The sequence below is a fragment of the Eumetopias jubatus genome, unplaced genomic scaffold (assembly GCF_037043125.1).
Source record: "Eumetopias jubatus isolate StellerSeaLion01/CBP00866 unplaced genomic scaffold, mEumJub1_p1.0 scaffold_6, whole genome shotgun sequence".
Classification (NCBI taxonomy): Eukaryota; Metazoa; Chordata; class Mammalia; order Carnivora; family Otariidae; genus Eumetopias; species Eumetopias jubatus.
Genome location: NW_028274812.1, coordinates 105,753,729 through 105,775,264, shown reverse-complemented (window position 1 = coordinate 105,775,264; position 21,536 = coordinate 105,753,729). Strand labels below are relative to the sequence as shown.

General features: G+C 39.0%; 1 protein-coding gene and 1 pseudogene across 3 annotated transcripts in view; both read right to left on the bottom strand.

Annotated features, from left to right (window-relative positions):
• SUPT3H (SPT3 homolog, SAGA and STAGA complex component) overlaps nt 1–21,536 on the bottom strand; it is a 548,140-nt gene that overhangs the window by 179,265 nt on the left and 347,339 nt on the right. The gene's annotated exons all lie outside the window — the stretch shown is intronic.
• Nucleotides 6,125–6,531, bottom strand: LOC114204644 (copper transport protein ATOX1 pseudogene; annotated as a pseudogene).

Sequence of the window (21,536 nt, the reverse complement as noted above, 5' to 3'; positions counted from 1 at the left end):
TGAATTTGCTTTGATTCTCCAATCATATAAAGGAGAGAGGCAACAATACATACACACAGACAGAGATAAGGAGCTTAAATACTGTAAGTTCCTTACCCCAGTCCTTCTCCTCACCAAAATTCCCACACAGAACAATAATCAGACTTAAATGTAAGTTAAAAAACCCTTTCTGACAACTCAACATTTGCTCTGTTCTCTGTGCAGAACACTGTATTACGTACTGTTTAGAGTTGCAAATAAAACAAGAATAGAAGAGTAGAAAAATGGAGAGCAGAAAGTCCCACCCAGAATGCAAGCTGGTGCAATCCCTCTGGAAAACAGTATGGAGGTTCCTCAAACAGTTGAAAATAGAGCTACCATTCGATCCAGCAATTGCACTACTGGGTATTTACCCCAAAGATACAAATGTAGCGATCCGAAGGGGTACGTGCACCCCAATGTTTATAGCAGCAATGTCCACAATAGCCAAACTGTGGAAAGAGCCAAGATGCCCATCGACAGATGAATGGATAAAGAAGAGGTGGTATATATACACAATGGAATATTATGCAGCCATCAAAAGGAATGAGATCTTGCCATTTGCAACGACGTGGATGGAACTGGAGGGTGTTATGCTGAGTGAAATAAGTCAATCAGAGAAAGACATGTATCATATGACCTCACTGATATGAGGAATTCTTAATCTCAGGAACAAACTGAGGGTTGCTGGAGTGGTCGGGGGGTGGGAGGGATGGGGTGGCTGGGTGATAGACATTGGGGAGGGTATGTGCTATGGTGAGCGCTGTGAATTGTGCAAGACTGTTGAATCACGGATCTGTACTTCTGAAACAAATAACGCAACATATGTTAAGAAAAAAGAAAAAGAAGAAGATAGCAGGAGGGGAAGAATGAAGGAGAGTAAGTCGGACGAGGAGACGAACCATGAGAGATGACAGACTCTGAAAAACAAACTGAGGGTTCTAGAGGGGAGGGGGTGGGGGGATGGGTTAGCCTGGTGATGGGTATTAAAGAGGACACGTTCTGCGTGGAGCACTGGGTGTTATGCACAAACAATGAATCATGGAACACTACACCAAGAACGAATGATGTAATGTATGGTGATTAACATAACAATAAAAAATAAAAAAAAAAGAAAGTCCCACCCAGCATTTAAGGAGCCTATCCCCATATGGGAGACCATACATGTATCTCGAAGGCTGAAAACAAACATATGGAAATTCATAAATAAGTATGACCTGATTAAAGCTGTGCATAACTACTACTGGATAAAATTGCATCACTTCAGCTTTCACTTATTTCAAATTTGTAATTGTTGGGATATGCTGGACATGGGAATTCAGCTTTGACTCATGAAAACCGACTAAATGTATTGAAGCTGCAAACAAATGGAAAGGCTTTCAAGAACTATTCACTCCCTTTCTAAAAAATGAGAAACTCAGAAATATGCAACTTAGAAACAGAATTTCTTCATATCAGGTCTATGAGTCAAGAAAGACATGTTTTACTCCACTTGTATTTACAACCAAGTGTGCTAACTTATTTTATTCAAGCAGAGCTACTACAGTTTCCCCTCAATTCACCTAGCCATCTAAAATGATAATTCTAATACTAACAGTACTAGTAGCGGCAGTAATATCCATTTATTAAATGCTTAAGCCCCCGTCCAAATCAAACCTCTATCTTCATCTCCCACCCCCACTGCTGCCAGCTAAAAGCTCTCCACACTAGGTCCTACTGGTATTGTGTTTGAATCTATTGTTCTAGTAGGCTGCAATAATCTTCCAAATTCTATCTAATTCCTACTCAATTTTTTTAAGATTTTATTTATTCATTTTGAGAGAGCAAGCGAGCACGAGGAGGGGCAGAAGGAGAGGGAGAGAGAGAGCATCTCGAGCAGACTCTACGCTGAGCGTGGAGCTTGATCTCATGATCCTGAGATCATGACCTGAGCCGAAATTAAGAGCCGGACCTTTAACCAACTGAGCCCCCCAGGTGCCCCTTGTTTCTAACTCCTAGTCAATTTTTAAAACTCAGCTCAACCTCATATCCTCTAGGAAACCGGGCCTAATTCCCTGTTCCCAAAGTGCCCAGAGCACTACTGAATAAGTGCTGGCATATATCTGGTACATCTGGTATACCTGGCACCAGAAGGGCAGATTTCCTTTTCTATCTTTACCATATACCATATACCAAATACCATATACCATATTTGAAGTCAGAAACCACATCTTTCCTTATTATGTATCCAGAGCACCCAGCATTATAGTAGATGCTGAAAATATATTCCATTAAATGAATGAATGTGTTGGGTACTATTCTAGGAATTTATATTTCTATATAAGAATTATATAGGTATAAGAACTACTTTAATATTTTAGCAATAGGAACAGCTTCAGAGGTGGAAAATAACTTGATCAAGGTCTCAGAATTACCAAGTGATGGAGTCAGAAATAAATCCAGGCCTGTTGGGTTGCGGCCCAGGTAACTCTATGCTGTCAACTCAAAATATTATCCTAGGTTCCCAGGTCTTAGATTCCTGGATGTGATCTCTTCCAGTATTGAAAATCGAGCTACCACCCTCTGGCCAAATGAAGAGTCATTTTAAAGTGTGCAAACTGGGATTTCAGTTAAAAAATTTAGTGTTTCAAATTGCCACTGAAGGACTTCTCAAAGCTTTCGCAGCCATATGAACAGATATCTCTAAGGTAGCAGTTCTCAGTTTCACACGGTGGATTATTTCATGAGAGGGAAAAAGAATGAGGGGACCACCAACTCCACCTATACCCAGTTGCCATTGAAAAGAAACCTCACCATTACTCATGGGAAAAATGGCATCTGAGAAAATACTTTAGAAATGTCATTAAGTAAATTATTAATCCACACCGTAAAACAGACTACAGACGCTGTCGTATTATAAACTTTAGAAGAAACCAGCTGGCAGACCACCCAGAGACTCCTAGGAGCCCATCAGTGGTCTGTGGGGACCACACTTTGAGAACCACTGCTATAAGAAATGAAACGGCTTCCTCCTCAGTAATTCAGGGACTCATGGTTTTTGTTTTTTTCTAGGGGAACACACTACCCTTGTAAGCCAAAAATAATCAAAGCAGTAAGACCTCTAAATTCTTCTAAAACACTGTCATAACCCCAAACTACCTTGTTTATGGGATGTAGTCATGTGGACAGTGAACTTCTACATATATGTAAGTATATATGTATAGACTATATACACATAAACACAGCTCTTATTTAGTTTTTTTCATTTCTTCTTTTTTTTAAACTGTGGAACCACCAGTCATTCTGGAAAAATAGAACTTGCTGTTTTTCTTCTTTAAGATTTTACATTAAATGAATGAGTATTATCAGAGATACCTAATATTAGTATCTAAACTAAACCAGACCACTGTGTCATTTCAAGCATGATCTAGTCTGTCTAGTTACAGTCTTGGTCTATAATGCTATCATCACTGGTGTAGTTTGCAGCTGCCTTCTCAATCAGTTTAGGAACCACAAAAGAGAACAGTCTTCATACTTTGCAGTAAGAACACACTTATTGGTCTCTGTCTTTGTGCCAGGAAATATTTGAGGAGCTGAGGATACAACAGTGGAAGAGAAAGGAAAGGAAAACAGTCTAAAATCATCTTTATCACCTTAGAATTTATACTCTACTAAGGAGAAGGACAAAAATAAGGAAAGGAGGACAGAAGTATGATAGGTAATCATAAGAACTGTCAGTGGGAAGGAAGAAAAACACCGATACTTTTAATAGAGTAGTCAGAGAAGGTGATCTGTAGGAAGTAGGGGAGCAAGACAGGCAGGTATCTAGGGAAAAAATGTTCTAGGCAAAGGAAGTGGCAAACTCAAAGGCCCAGAGCCAAGTCACAGCAAGGAGGCCCATGAAGCAGAAATGCAGATGAGGAAATGTGGTGGAAGACTAGATCTTGCATGGTCTGGCAGGGGACTGAAAATTCAGGCTTTGACGCTGAGTGAGATGAGAGGACAGTGAGGAGTTTTGAGCAGAATAGTGACATTATCTGACTTACACCTAAAATGATCATTCTGCTCTGTTGAGATTAAACTCGTCACATCAGGACACATCAAAAGCAGAGAGCCTACTGTACATTGGAGATACAGGTCTGGAGGCCAGTTAAGAGGTCTGGGTTAGAGCTATAAATTTGGGACTTATTGGCATGTATCTGGGACTTGAAGTCAGATCCTAGAAAAGATCCCAGGAAGGAGGAGAGACAAAGCCAAAGAGTGCCAGGGACTGATGTCTGATTAACTCCAGACTGAGAAGAACAGCCAGCAAAGGAGGCTCAGGAAAGTGAGGCAAAGGACAATAACAGAGTTTAGTGCCCCAAGAAGCCCAGTGAAAACATTTCACAGAGGAGGGAATGTGTGACTGTCAAATACTGCTGAGCAGTCAAGTAAGATGAAGACTGAAAATCACGACCAGCCTCAGCAACATGGAGGTCTCTTGTACCTCAATAAGAGCAGTTTCAGAGAAGCAGGGAGGGCGAGATCTGACTGAAAGAGTATAATGAAAACTGGACTCAAACAATAATTTAATAAGAGCATAAATATATAAAATTAAAATACCAACATCTTTTCTCTACACACAATAACTGAAAAAGATACTAGAAGAAAATATCCCCTTTCAGTGAAAAAAGGAAAACACTTCAGGAATAAATATCACAAAAATGTGCAAAGCTTATATGAGGAAAATTTGTAAAACAACACAAAACAAAAAAAACTGCTGAAAACCATTATAGACTTGAACATATGAAAAAACACATCACTGATTTGTAGACAGGAAGACTCAATAGCATATAGATGTCAGTTTACTTTACATAATTTATCAAGTCAAGGAGATCCCTCTAAGAACACCAATACATTCTTCTCTAGAGCCAGACAAGTTTATTCTAAAACTCAGGTAGAAAAATAGCATGCAAAAAGTAGCAGTTAAAAACTTTGAAAGGGGAATAGGAGTAAGATGGCGGAGGAGTAGGAGACCTGGATTTCGTCTGGTCCCAGGAATTCAGATGGATAGGGATCAAACCATTCTGAACACCTACGAACTCAACAAGAGATCGAAGGAAAGAATAGCAACAACTCTCTGAACAGAAAAGTGACCACTTTCTGGAAGGTAGGACGTGCGGAGAAGTGAATCTGAGGTGATATACGGGAGGATAGACGGCGGGGGAGGGGGCCTCCATCAGCCGCTTCTGGCAAGTGATAGAGCCGCGGAGCACAAAATCGGAACTTTTAGAAGTAGGCTCTGCTGAGTGACATCGCTCCAGTGGCTAAGCGGGGCGTGGAACCCTCGCTGAGACAGTGTGGCTCAGGACCTTCGGGGTCACAGAAAGACCGGGGGTGCCTGAGTGCAGCAGAGCTCCCAGGTATCGGAGCGGGGAAGCTAGCTGCAGAGACCGAGCCAAGGTGCGGGCTCTCAGCTTGGGGTTGCCATAAACCGTTATCCGCGGCCCAGTTGGGCCACTGCTCCTCCAGCGGGGACCCAACAAGTGGCAGATCTGGGGAGACCCCCCTTCCTCCCCGGGGAGGAGCAGTACGGGAGCGCACCGCAGGGATCTGGGTTTGGAGACTCCAGATGGGGTCGTGTGCCAGAGATAGAAATGCTCAGTCACAGGCCGGGTGAGCACGGAGTGCGGCCGGAGACTGGGGAGACGGGAGCGATTGACTGCTTTTCTCTGGGGGCTCACTGAGGAGCGGGGCCCAAGTTCTTGGCTCCTCCAGGGCTGAGACTGGGAGGCTGCCATTTTCACTCTCGTACTCCAAAGCCGTATGGAAAGCTTACAGGGAACAAAAGCTCCTGAGAGCAAACCCAAGCAGATTACTTGGCCTGGACCTGGCAAGGGTGGGGCACTTCCGCCTCCGGCAAAGACATTTGGGAACCAGGGCAACAGTCCCCTCCCCCAGAAGATCAGCAAGACAAGAACAAGTTGACCGATCAATGAGAACGGAAGAACTCCAGCGCTAGGGGAATACCGCACATAGAATTCATGGTTTTACCATGATTCTTTAGTCTTTCAAAGTTAATTTTTTTTCTTTTTAATTTTTCTTTTTCCCTTTTCAACCAACATCTTATCAATCCCCCCCCTTTTTTTTTTTTCCAACAAAAGCGGCTCAACTTTATTGCAGGGAAGCTAGGGAGAAGCAGGGCAAGTGAGGATCACTACCATCGCTGAGCAGGACTGCCAGGCCCCTGGTCTGTCGGGAAGGCAGGAGATCAGTGTCCTGCTCCCTTTGGTCCATCTTGGGCCCAGGGGTCCGGGCCCTCGCTACTTGGGGCCAAGGTAGGAAACAGCCTTTCCTGTTTTCTCCAGGATCTCCAGCAGAATGTCCACGCTGTGCTCAGAGTTGATGCAAACCTTCTTGTTGGGCAGGTCAATGTCAAACTCAACTCCTCCCAGTTTGTTCGCACCCGGCTGACGGCATTTGAGCAGCCTTCACAGGTCATGTCCACGGAGAACTCGTGCTTCGGCATGACTGTGGATTTGGTGGCGGCGGCGGCGGTGGTGGCTGCAGCTACGGGAGCGACGTATCAGTCCCTTTTTTAAAAAATCTTTTTTATTTTTCATTTTTAGAGATATATTCTATCCCTTCATAGTAGTTACCCTTATTTTTGGAATATATATATGTAAGTTGTTCTCTCTTTAAAATTTTGAGATACAGTTTCTTCTAACAGATCAAAATATACCCTAAATCTCTAGTGTATGGCTTTGTTCAAGTCTCCTGCCTGATCACATTCTCTCCCCTTTTTTTTAAATCCTCTTCTTTCTTTTTTCAACCAACTTATCATTTCCTTTTATAAAATCTTTTATAATTTTCATCCTTACAATCACATTCCATCCCTTCATCGTATTAACCCTTATTTATGTACATATATAAGTTTTTCTTTCTTTAAAATTTTGGGAGACACTTTCTTCTAACAGACCAAAATACACCCAAAATCTAGTGTGTGGCACTGATCTATGCACCAGCCTGATCATATTTGATCATATTCTGTTTTTTTGCTTGTTTTTATCTTTTTCTTTTTTCTTTCTTTCCCTTTCTTTCCCCCCGGCTTCAGGTCTTTTCTGATTTGTTTAGTGTATATTTTCTGGGGATGTTGTTACCCTGTTACCATTCTGTTCTCTCATTCATCTATTCTCCTCTGGACAAAGTGACAAGACAGAAAAAAATCACCTCAACAAAAAGAATAAGAGGTAGTACCAACTGCCAGGGACCTAATCAATATGGACATTAGTACGATGTTGGAACTAGAGTTCAGAATGATGATTTTAAAGATACTAGCTGGGCTTTGAGCATGGAAGTTATGACAGAAACTCTTTCTGGAGAAATAAAAGAATTAAAATCTAACCAAGTCAAAATCAAAAAGGCTATTAATGAGGTGCAATAAAAAATGGAGGCTCTAACTGCTAGGATAAATGAGGCAGAAGAAAAAAATAGTGATATAGAAGACCAAATGATGGAAAATAAAGAAGCTGAGAAAAAGAGAGATAAACAACTACTGGATCACGAGGGCAGAATTCGAGAGATAAACGATACCATAAGATGAAACAACATTAGAATAATTGGGATCCCAGAAAAAGAAGAGAGAGAGGGACATAAGGTATATTGGAGCAAATTATAGCAGAGAACTTCCCTAATTTGGGGAAAGAAACAGGCATCAAAATCCAGGAGGCACAGAGAACCCCTCTCAAAATCAGTAAAAATAGGTGAACATCCTACCATCTAATAGTAAAACTTACGAGTCTCAGAGACAAAGAGAAAATCCTGAAAGCAGCTCGGGAGAAGAGATATGTAACCTACAATGGTAGAAACATTAGACTGGCAACAGACTTATCCACAGAGACCTGGCAGGCCAGAAAGGACTGGCATGATATCTTCAGAGCACTAAATGAGAAAAATACGCAGCCAAGAATACTATATCTAGCTAGGCTGTCATTGAAAATAGAGGGAGAGATAAAAAGCTTCCAGGATAAAAAAAAAAAACTAAAGGAATTTGCAAACACAAAACCAGCCCTACAAGAAATATTGAAAGGGGTCCTCTAATTAAAGAGAGAGCCTAAAAGCAACATAGCCCAGAAAGGAACAGAGACAATATACAGTAACAATCACCTTAAGGCAATACAATGGCACTAAATTCATCTTTCAATAGTTACCTTGAATATAAATAGGCTAAATGCCCCAATCAAAAGACAGGCTATCAGATTGGATAAAAAAACAAGACCCATCGATATGCTGTCTGCAAGAGATTCATTTTAGACCCAAAGACACCCCCAGATTGAAAGTGAAGGGGTGGAAAACCATTTACCATGCTAATGGACACCAAAAGAAAGCTGGGGTGGCAATCCTTGTATCAGACAAATTAGATTTTAAACCAAAGATTGTAATAAGAGATAAGGAAGGACACTATATCTTATTTAAAGGGTCTATCCAACAAGAAGATCTAACAATGGTAAATATCTATGCCCCGAACATGGGAGCAGCCAGTTATATAAGGCAATTAATAACAAAAGCAAAGAAACACATCAACAACAATACAATAATAGTGGGGGACTTTAACACCCCCTCACTGAAATGGACAGATCATCTAAGCAAAAGATCAACAAGGAAATAAAGACTTTAAATGACACACTGGGCCAAATGGACTTCACAGACATATTCAGAACATTCCATCCCAAAGCAACAGAATACACATTCTTCTCTAGTGCCCATGGAACACTCTCCAGAATTGATCACATCCTAGGTCACAAATCAGGTCTCAACCGGTTACCAAAAGATTGGGATCATTCCCTGCATATTTTCAGACCACAATGCTTTGAAACTAGAACACAATCACAAGAGGAGAGTCGGAAAGAACTCAAATACATGGAGGCTAAAGAGCATCCTACTAAAGAATGAATGGGTCAACCAGGAAATTAAAGAAGAATTAAAAAAATTCATGGAAACCAATGAAAATAAAAACACAACTGTTCAAAATCTTTGGGATACAGCAAAGGCAGTCCTAAGAGAAAAGTATATAGCAATACAAGCCTTTCTCAAGAAACAAGAAATGTCTCAAACACACAACCTAACCCTACACCTAAAGGAGCTGGAGAAAGAATAGAAAATAAAGCCTAAACCCAGCAGGAGAAGAGAAATCATAAAGATCAGAGCAGAAATCAATGAAATAGAAACCACAAGAACAGTAGAACAGATCAATGAAACTAGGAGCTGGTTCTTTGAAAGAATTAACAAGATTGATAAACCCCTGGCCAGCCTTATCCAAAAGAAAAGAGAAATGACCCAAATCAAGAAAATCATGAATGAAAGAGGAGAGATCACAACCAACACCAAAGAAATACAAACAATTATAAGAACATATTATGAGCAACTATATGCCAGCAAATTACATAATCTGGAAGAAATGGATGCATTACTAGAGATGTATCAACTACCAAAACTGAAACAGGAAGAAATAGAAAACTGAACAGACCTATAACCACTAAGGAAATTGAATCAGTAATCAAAAATCTCCCAACAAACAAAAGCCCAGGGTCAGATGGCTTCCCAGGGGCATTCTACCAAACATTTAAAGAAGAATTAATACCTATTCTCCTGAAACTGTTCCAAAAAATAGAAATGGAAGGAAAACTTCCAAACTCATTTTATGAGGCCACCATTACCTTGATCCCCAAACCAGACAAAGACCCCATCAAAAAGAATTACAGACCAATATCCTTGATGAACACGGATGCAAAAATTCTCACCAAAATACTAGCCAATAGGGTCCAACAGTACATTAAAAGGATTATTCACCACGACCAAGTGGGATTTATCCCTGTGCTGCAAGGTTGGTTCAACATCCACAAATCAATCTATGTGACACAATACATTAATAAAAGAAAGAACAAGAACCATATGATCCTCTCAATAGATGCACAAAAAGCATTTGACAAAGTACAGCATCCTTTCTTTATCAAAACTCTTGAGAGTATAGGCATAGAGGGTACATACTTCAATAGCATAAAAGCCATCTATGAAAAACCCACAGCAACTATCATTCTCAATGGGGAAAAACTGAGAGCTTTCCCCCTAAGGTCAGGAACACGGCAGGATGTCCACTCTCACCACTGCTATTCAACATAGTATTAGAAGTCCTAGCCACAGCAATCAGACAACAAAAAGGAATCAAAGGCATCCAAATCGGCAAAGAAGAAGTCAAACTCTCACTGTTCGCAGATGATATGATACTTTATGTGGAAAACCCAAAAGATTCCACCCCAAAACTGCTAGAACTCATACAGGAATTCAGTAAAGTGGTAGGATATAAAATCAATGCACAGAAATCAGTGGCATTCCTATACACCAACAAGACAGAAGAAAGAAATTAAGGAGTCGATCCCATTTACAATTGCTCCCAAAACCATAAGATACCTAGGAATGAATCTAACCAAAGAGGCAAAGAATCTGTACTCAGAAAACCATAAAATAGTCATGAAAGAAATTGAGGAAGACACAAAGAAATGGAAAAACCTTACATGCTCATGGATCGGAAGAACAAATTTCGTGAAGATGTCAACGCTACCTAGAGCAATCTACACCTTCAATGCACTCCCCATCAAAATACCATCCACTTTTTTCAAAGAAATGGAACAAATAATCCTAAAATTTGTATGGAACCAGAAAAGACCCTGAATAGCCAGAGGAATTTTGAAAAAGAAAAGCAAAGCTGGTGGCATCACAATTCCGAACTTCCAGCTCTATTACAAAGCTGTCATCATCAAGACAGTATGGTACTGGCACAAAAACAGACACACAGATCAATGGAACAGAATAGAGAGCCCAGTAATGGACCCTCAACTCTATGGTCAACTCATCTTTGACAAAGCAGGAAAGAACGTCCAATGGAAAAAAGACAGTCTCTTCAACAAATGGTGTTGGGAAAACTGGATAGCCACATGCAGAAGAATGAAACTGGACTATTTCCTTACACCATGCACAAAAATAGACTCAAAATGGTTGAAAGACCTAAATATGAGACAGGAGTCCATCAAAATCCTAAAGGAGAACACAGGCAGCAACCTCTTCGACCTCAGCTGCAGCAACTTCTTCCTAGTAACATCGCCAAAGGCAAGGGAAGCAAGGGCAAAAATGAACTATTGGGATTTCATCAAGATAAAAAGCTTTTGCACAGCCAAAGAAACAGTCAACAAAACCAAAAGACAACAGAATGGGAGAAAATATTTGCAAATGACATATCAGATAAAGGGCTAGTATCCAAAATCTAAAAAGAACTTCTTAAACTCAACACCCAAAGAACAAATGATCCAATCAAGAAATGGGCAGAAGACATGAACAGACATTTTTCCAAAGAAGACATCCAAATGGCCAACAGACACATGAAAAAGTGCTCAACATCGCTCAGCATCAGGGAAATCCAAATCAAAACCTCAATGAGATACCACCTCACACCAGTCAGAATGGCTAAAATTAACAAGTCAGGAAATGACAGATGTTGGCGGAGATGCGGAGACAGGGGAACCCTCCTACACTGTTGGTGGGAATGCAGGCTGTTGCAGCCACTCTGGAAAACAGTATGGAGGTTCCTCAAACCGTTGAAAATAGAGCTACCATACGATCCAGCAATTGCACTACTGGTATTTACCCCAAAGATACAAATGTAGGGACTTGAAGGGGTACGTGCACCCCGATGTTTATAGCAGCAATGTCCACAATAGCCAAACTGTGGAAAGAGCCAAGATGTCCATTGACAGATGAATGGATAAAGAAGATATGGTAATATATACACAATGGAATATTATGCAGCCATCAAAAGGAATGAAATCTTGCCATTTGCAACGACGTGGATAGAACTGGAGGGTGTTATGCTGAGCGAAATAAGTCAGTCAGAGAAAGACATGTATCATATGACCTCACTGATATGAGGAATTCTTAATCTCAGGAAACAAACTGAGGGTTGCTGGAGTGGTGGGGGGGTGGGAGGGATGGGTTGGCCGGGTGATAGACATTGGGGAGGGTATGTGCTATGGTGAGTGCTGTGAATTGTGCAAGACTGCTGAGTCACAGACCTGTACCTCTGAAACAAATAATACGTTATATGTTTAAAAAAAAAGAAGAAGAAGAAGATAGCAGGAGGGGAAGAATGAAGGGGGGGAAATAGGAGGGGGAGACAAACCATGAAAGACTATGGACTCTGAAAGACAAACTGAGGGTTCTAGAGGGGAGGGGGGTGGGGGGATGGGTTAGCCTGGTGATGGGTATTAAAGAGGGCACGTTCTGCATGGAGCACTGGATGTTATACGCAAACAATGAATCATGGAACACTACATTAAAAAAAAAAAAAACTTTGAAAGGGAAGAACAATGAAGGAAAACTGTCCTACCTAGATTATTAAAGAATATTATTAAAATATCATATAAAGTCTCTATAACTAAAAAAGTGTAGTAATGACATGCAAACAGCCAGATGAACTGGTGAAACAAAACAAAGTCCAGAAATGGATCCAAGTATATATGGGAATTCAGTATGTTATTTTTTTCAAATGGCATTTTTTAAACCACCGGGGAAAAGGTAGAAATTATTAAACTCTATTTAATAGATGGAGTTGGGACAGACAGCCATTTTTGAAAAATGATAAAACTGGATCAATATTTCATCTCATACTAAGAATAAACTCAATTTTTATAACTGGATTTATTTTTGGGTGTTGAATTTTACAAATTCTTTATAGATTTTGAATACTGATACTTTATCAGATATGTCATTTGCAAATAGCTTCTCCCATTCCGTAGGTTGCTTTTCAGTTTTGGTGACTGTCTCCTATGCTGTGCAGAAGCTTTTTGTTTTGATGACATTCCAATAGTTCATTTTTGCTTTTGTTTCCCTTGCCTCAGGAGACGTATCTGGTAAGAATTTTCTATGGCTGATGTCAAAGTGGTTACTGCCTGTGTTCTCCTCTAGGATTTTAATGGTTTCCTATCTCACACATAGGTCTTTAATCAATTTTAAATCTATTTTTGTGTATGGTGTAAGAAAGTGGTCCAGTTTCATTCTTCTGCAGGTGGCTGTCCAGTTTTCCCAACACCATCTGCTGAAGAGACTCGTGGTGATGAGCACTGGGTGACGTATGAAGTGTTGAATCACTATATTGCACACCTGACGCTAGTATTATACTGTATGTTAACTAACTGGAATTTAAATAAAAACTGAAAAAAAAAGAAGATACAAGTATTTGGAAACCTATTGGTACAAACATATGGGAATAGCTATATGCTTTCCTCATTGAAACCACTCTGTGAATAAACCTTTCAATTAAAATAAAAGGATAAATTCCAAATGGATCAAGATATAAGTGTAAAAATATAAAACCATATAATACTTCAAGAAAATAAGAGTGCTTTTCATACAACCTGTGTATGGAAAAATGTTTCCAAACTGATTTTAAAATGCAGCTACAATTGAGGAAAAGATGGCTATATTTGACTCTATAAAAACAAAAATCCTCTGCATGCAAAAATCACTATTAGCAAATCCAAAAGAAATGGGAAACTGGGAAAAATACTTGGCAAACATGCAATACAAAAAAAGAGGCTAATATCCCTAATTTATGGAGAACTATCAAAAATCAGGGGGAAAAAGGTAATGAAAAAATACATAAAATATACTGCTAGCTCATGAAAAGAGATACAAAACATTGATTTCAACCTTACTCAAGAGCAGAGAAAAACAAAACTGCACTGAGATACCACTTCTTACCTATAAGACCAACAAAAATTCAAAAGCTTGACTTTATTATCCAGGATAAAAAAAAATCCCCCAAATCAAGGGGATTTTACTTTATATACAAAAGTATATAAAGAATACTATCTTTGCGAAGATATCTATATCATTCTATATAATAGGTATTATATATGTACATATAGATTCATATGCATGTTTGTGAATATATGTATGTATATACATAAATACAAAAAAAAAAGAAATGGACTTTCCTGAGAAAATCTTTAATATATTGCTGACTTCTGAATCATTTTAATGTTTCATACATTTAAGAAATCACACTGAATCAAAGAGAATGTATGTAGTTGGGGCAGAAATGAACCAAACTAGATATTAATTGATAACACAACATTCAGAAGGAAAAAATACCCATATATATTTTAAAAGAATCAACTTTACCAAGATATAATTTACACATAAATAAAATACCCCCATTTTAAAGTGTAAAATCTGATGAGTATTGACAAATGTATACACTCCTGCACTAACCACCACAATCAAGATGTGTAGGACGTTTCTTTCTCTCTCTTTTTTTTAAGAGAGAGAGAGAGAGAGAGCACAGGAGTGGGGGGGACAGAGGGAGACAGAGAGAGAGAATCTTAAGCAGGCTCCATGCCCAGCTCAGAGCCCAACATGGGGCTCGATCTCAGGACCCTGAGGTCATGATCTGAGCCAAAATCAAGAGTCCGATGCTTAACAAATTGAGCCACCCAGATGCCCCAAGATGTGTAGGACATTTCCATAACCCCCAAGCCCCTAGTCAACCACTGATAGGTCTTCTGTTACTATGGATTAGATTTCTCTGTTTTAGAGCTTCATATGAACGGAACCGTACACCATATAGTCTAGTTTGGAGTCTTCCATTCAGCCTAATGTTGAGAGTCATCTGTGTTATTTGTGGTATCTTTAGTTCATTTTTTTAAATTCTTGAGTAGTATTTCATTTTATGACTATTCCACAATTTATCCATTGAACTTTTGATAGATACTTGAGTTATTTCCAATTCGGGACTATGATGAATAAAGCTGTTTAAAACCATCACGTAAAAGTAATTGTACAGGCATTTTCCTTTCTCTTGATTCTTCATTTCTCTTAGGTAAATACACAGAACTGCAGGGCCCTATGGTAAGAATATGCTCCTAAGTAAATGCAAAACTCATTTTCAAAGTGTTCGTGCTATTTTACCTTCCCATCAGCTCCTCATCCTCACCAGCAATACTTTCAACCTTTTCATTTTTAGCCATTGTAATGGAAATATAGAAATATCACATCATGGTTTTATTTTGCATTTCCCTAATGACTAATGACGTTGAGCATCTTTGCATGTGTTTACTGGTCATTCACAAACGTTCTTTAATGAAGTGTTTTTACAAATTTTTGTCCACTTTTCATTGGGTTGTTTGTCACATTATTATGGATTGATCAGTACTTTATATATTCTAAATAAAAATCCTTTGTCTGACATATGTATTGTTTCTATCTACCCTGAGGTTATGAAGGTTTTCTCCAACGGTTTTTTTTTCTGGTGGTTTTTTAATAATTTTTACACTTTTAGCTTTCATGATATTTATACAGGTATGAACGAGAGGTTCAAGTTCATTATTGTTTGTGGATATCCAGTTGTTTCAGCACTATCTGTTAAAAATACTACTCTTTCCACCTTAAATTACTCACCCTGTCAACTTACTGAAATTCAACGGAACATATATGTGGCTCTATATCTGCATTTCTTATTCTATTCTGTTGATCTATAGGTCTAATCCTTGTGCCAATACCACTGGCTTTGATCACTGTAACCTTGAGACAAAATAAATCATCTCGTTTGTTCCTTCTCAGAAGTGTTTTGGCTATTCTACATCCTGTGCATTTCCATATAAATTTTATAATCAGCTTGTCAATGTCTCTAAAATAGCCTACTGGACTTTTAATTGGGGTTGCAATAAATCTATAGGTTAAGGAAACCCAACAGGACTGATTTTTCCAACCTACGAATTATCTCTCTTAATATATTGTAGGTCTTTTAACTAAGCAATGTTTTGTAGTTTGGGGTGTATTGTTCTTACACACATACCTTTCAATTTATCCCTAGGTACTTTGTTTTTGATGCTATTTCAAAGGGTGTTTTTAAAATTCTAATTTCATAGCTAGTAAAAAAATACAACTGATTTTTGTGGATTGACATTGTGTCCTTGACCTTGCTAAATTCAGTTATTAATTCTCGAAACCTGAGTTTTACATTTTTTTCATTTGTTATGCTTTTTGTTTTTCATCTTATTTTATGGCATGGTTAGGGTATCCATCACTACAACATGATCAAGATATGTGATACAAAGAGCATCCTTGCCTTGGCTTCATTCTTAAGGAAAAAGCATTTGGTCTTGAGCTTTACACTAAGTGGGTTTGTTTTGGTAGAGATCCTGGTATAGCAATTCTGCTATGCATATTTTATATATTAGAGGATCGACCAAATAAGTATATATATTGAGGCTGTTGATAAGCCAGTTTTTTTTTTATGAAAGAAAGGAAAATAAAATAGAGACTAAAAAGCAAGAATTTGATTGTTAGAAAAAGATAACAGGGAAGCAGGAACTAGAGATGGCCCCTATTAACAACTTTTTTGAGGAATTTTGCTGATAAGAAAAGCAGCTAGAGAAAGAAGGTCCAAATGAAAAGGGGGGGGGGTTCAGACCAAAGAAATAAGAACATATTTTTATGCTGATAAGAATAATCCAGTAGAGGGGTGCCTGGGTGGCTCAGTCGTTAAGCATCTGCCTTCGGCTCAGGTCATGATCCCAGGATCCTGGGATCGAGCCCCACATTGGGCTCCCTGCTCCGTGGGAAACCTGCTTCTCCCTCTCCCACTCTCCCTGCTTGTGTTTCCTCTCTCGCTGTGCCTCTCTCTGCCAAATAAATAAATAAAACCTTTAAAAAAAGAGAATAATCCAATAGAGAGTGGCAAAGTGATGATGGAGAAGAAAGACATGCTGGTGTCTTTGTGTGAGTGAGAAGGGATGGAATCTACAGGACAAGTGGTCAGGCTGGCTTTAGACTGAGCATGGATAGTCAAGTCATAGTAACAGGATGGAAGGCATGTAGGTGGGCAGCCATGCAGGAAAAAGAGCAGATGTGGAAGGCCTAATCTATTTTTTCCAACTTTCTCAGAGAAGTAAGAAGCACGCTGTAAGTCGAGAATGAGGATGGGAAAGAAGTTGTCAGAGATTTAAAGAAAAAGATAAAGGTACAATATGTCATCCACGAGACTGGGAGACAACATAATGGGGGAATATGTATTAGGTATCGTATTTTCTATATAACATATATAGGATATATATGTAAAAATACATATAACATTATATATTATGAATATCTCACAGGGCATCAGCAAAAACCTTATTTGAAGTTACTGGTTATGTATTTAATGTGAAACCAATCAGCATAATAGTACATTTTTTTCTCCATTGATAGCTGTGCAGATACAGGTGACTGCTTGTCAGAATTTAACCAGCACTGAGTTTTCCAGGTGAATTAGACAAAGGGGAAAAGGCCAAGGGAATTAAACACATATGCAAGGAAATGATCATAGTTATTGGCCGTGAAATTTATAATTAGGGGAGGTATTGACTATTTTAAATTGAAGTTCTAGAGGGGTGCAGTTATTGTTCACAACGAGGTCTTGGGTGTGACCATGGGAATTAATGGCTGAAGCAAGCTAAAGGACAGTATCATTGGAAGAGAGAAAATGAAGAAAGTGAAAGACCAGGGTATTGGAAGGATCATGTATGTAGCTATTGAATTGACCAAGAATTATAGCAGGAGTATGATGACCAGAAAGACAATAAAACAGTAAGATCTTTTGAGAAATCAAAGGGAATGACCTACGTATTTGGTGGCATTGTCTGATGGAATGATAGTTTTAGTTATAACAGGGAAGTGAACAAAAAGCTTTTTTGAGGTGAGTGAGTGATAGAAGATTTAAATCATATTTCCTGAAATGGTATAGTTAATGGCGTGGGAGAATTATGCCATGAGGGCGTTATGAGTTTGAAAAAGCATATTTAAAATAAGACTGTTACAATTTGTTGTCATATTTAATTCATTCTGAAATTTAAGTTAATATTAAAGAAGGGCATGAGACTTCTTTATCAGAAGTGATAAGAGCTAAGAAGGATCGTTCAACAGATACACAATCATATCAAGTTTCACTAGAAAGGTTCTCTAGGAATGTGCTGAATGTAATTTCCAAATTATGGCATGAATGCCATTCAATAGCTTTGCAAAAAATCTAATTATACAAATGGTAGAATTTTGTATAGACTGCATTTCTCATCATTATCAGTATAATTAAACATCTTTGATGTGCAGATGCTCTTATTTAACCAAATTTAAAGCAAGAGCAAAACAAAACATCTACCTAAATACAACTCTTAGAAAATGCCCCATTATTACTAACAGACATTACCTTAGTCCTGCTGACAGGAGAAAAAAATTTCATAGACTTTACCTTACTCCAAATTCCCAAGAGGATCTCTAGTGTACTGGGCACTACGCTAAAGGCTGGGAATGCAAAGATAACTAAAATGAAGTCCTCCCCCTTAGGAAGGTTGTATTTTATGGGTAAGACAGACCAGGAAAGGAGGGGTTGGGGGAAGAGTATGAAAGAGGAAAAAAAAGCATTCCAGGCAGAAGAAAGCATAAGCAGGGCAGAAAGCAAGAAAAGGGTGTATGTGTGTATACGGGTGAGTGAGTAAGGTGGGGGCAGAGTGGGGAGAAGAAGAGAAGGAGAGAGAGAGAGTGGGAGAAAAATTAAGAAGTCAAGGATGACTTTATGGGTTTTTAGTTTTATTAACTGAGTAGAAGGCAGTATCCCCACATGAGAAATAAAACATTTGCAGGAAAACAAAAATTGGAGGGATAAGCTGAGGGGTTTGGTTTCATGTACACATATGAAGTGCCTGCCCATAAGTGGCAAAAATAAGTGGACAGGCTCAGACCCACCATAATATAGATGGTATAAAAAAATGCAAGCATGGTATGCAAAATGGCATTCTCAGCCTCCGAATATGTTTTATTTGACCTGTTTTGAGTTGTTGAAATTTTAAATTATTTAAAAATCAGATTGCACATAAAGATCCATATTTCCAACTTCTCTTTAAAAAAACAAAAAATAATGCTAGATCTAACCTGGCAACAGACCACTGCTGCTGAATAGCAGTTTTTGACATAATCGTTACGATTCAGTGTTTTACACTCCCCTGTTGCAACACTTATTTAAGTTATCTGACTGGATTCTATGTGCTTCTGAGTTTACTTCATGATCTGAATTTCCTTGAGTGACAATATGTACAGAGTAGTAAAAACATGGATGCTGAAGCCAGTGCATGCCTGGGTTCTTTAAATCTCAATTCTACCACTCCCCAAACTGTGTGACATTGAACAAAGCATTTAGGTATATCCTTCCTTCAGTTTCTACACCTATAAAATGGGATAGTATTTATCTGAGGATTATGCTGAGGATTAATGAATTAATAGATGTAAAATGCCTAAAACACTGGCACATAGTAAGCACTCAAAACATTAGCTGTTCCACTGAATGTAAATCCCATGAAGGTGAGAATTTTTATTCGTTTTGTTTTCAGTGAAATATCCCAAGCCCTGGAACAGTGTTTGGCATATAGTAGGTTCTCAATAAATATTTGGTGAATGGATAGGTGAATAAATAAATGAATAGCAATTACTCTATCGATATTAAAATAAGCAACCTTTCTTATATTACACTTGGATACCCAGAGATATGTACATAGCTTAGCATCTCAAAAATTTAGGTGTGCATTATTTAATATTTCAGAGATCATATATTTCATTCTTTGAGGGAAAATGTATTATATATTCAGACTACAGGGTAGTTTCTGATGTAGTTTGTTATCCCTTCATGCATTTCTTGAGAAAGTACTGAGAAATATTTTTATTTTATTATGTTATGTTAGTCACCATACAGTACATCATTAGTTTTTGATGTAGAGTTCCTTGATTTATTGTTTGCGTATTACACTCAGTGCTCCATGCAATATGTACCCTCCTTAATACCCATCACCGTGCTAACCCATCCCCCCCCCACCCTCCAGCCCCCTCCCCTCTGAAACCCTCAGTTTGTTTCCCAGAGTCTAGAGTCTCTCATGGTTCGTCTCCCCCACTGATTCCCCCCCTCCATTTTTCCCTTCTTTCTCCTAATGTCCTTCATGCTATTCTTCCTGCAATCAGCATGCAACAATCAATTCTATTAGTTAATCCTCTTTTTTATTTGAGATTTTATTTGTCAGAGAGAGAGAGAGAGAGAGAGTAAGCGGGTGCACACAAGCAGCGGGGAGTGGAAGGCAGAGAGAAGCAGGCACCCCACCGCGCAGGAGCCTGGGATCATGACCTGAGCTGAAGGCAGATGCTTAACTGACTGAACCACCCAGGTGTCCCTAGTTATTCTTCAGATTATAATGACATTCTTGATGAGAGCTTCACTAAAAAAAAAACTCACAAAGAATAATCTGCCATTCTCCCACACCTATCTCTGATTGCAATATTTGGTAAGAATTTGTATTGCAAATTAACTTCCTTGCTATTATTTTACTCAAGATGTTTTCTTAATTTAGCCTTTATAATACAAAGTGAAACTAGGGGGCTAAAAAGTTTCATAACACTTTTTTTCAAGGTCATTCTAAGGAACCTTAGTATTTCCTAATATTAGAAACAACCCATGGGATTTGGGGAATGATGGAGTGAGAATCATGACACACACTGTCCCTAAAATAAAAACTGGCAAAATCATTGAGAACAAACACTTCTGAACTCTGGAAAATAGCCAAAGACATATATAAGAAGCTGAAAAGCATTTATCCAAGAAAGATGACCGAATTGTGGTAAGAACACTGGGGTATGTGGCACACTAATCTGAGTTGCAACCATCAACGCCCTCTCTTCTCCATACTCCCACCAGTTCCAAGGCAGGTTAAGCAGGCTGTTAAGCTCCACGTGACTTGGAGCTCTGTGGAAAAGCTTTGCTCCCAGGGCACAGTAAAAACAATAGTAATTGGTGGCAAATAATCAGGAATCCCAGCATCAGAGCTGTCTAATGCTGCAAATGTGGCAAGCAAAAATCAACCAAAAATTTAAAATGGAGATCTGTAGAACAAGACAGCCACAGGGGGTTTTGAAAAGCATGTACATTCCTGGGGATCTGGAAGGCTTACACATGCACATTTAGTAAGCCCAGGAAGGATTCCAGTTATCTACTTATCCATAGTACACCAAGAGGCCCTGTGTCTCTGGAGCTACCCATTAGGAAGGGAAAGAAAAGACGGACTTGTAAACCATCCAACCTTAGAATGTGTACATTACTACACACAAATCTCTCAGCAAAGGTGGAAGCCATACTGATTCATAGCTTTTTTTTTTCCCCAAAGATTTTATTTATTTATTTGACGGAGAGAGACACACAGCAGGAGAGGGAACATAAGCAGGAGGAGTGGAAGAGGGAGAAGTAGGCTTCCTGTGGAGCAGAGAGCCTGATGTGGGGCTTGATTCCAGGACCCTGGGATCATGACCCGAGCTGAAGGCAGACGCTTAATGACTGAGCCACCCAGGCACCCCAATGATTCATAGCTTTTAAAGAAAAGTGACCAATCCCTGGCTGACCATTAAGAAGGAAGTGTGGTCACACTACAGTGTGTTAAAAAAAA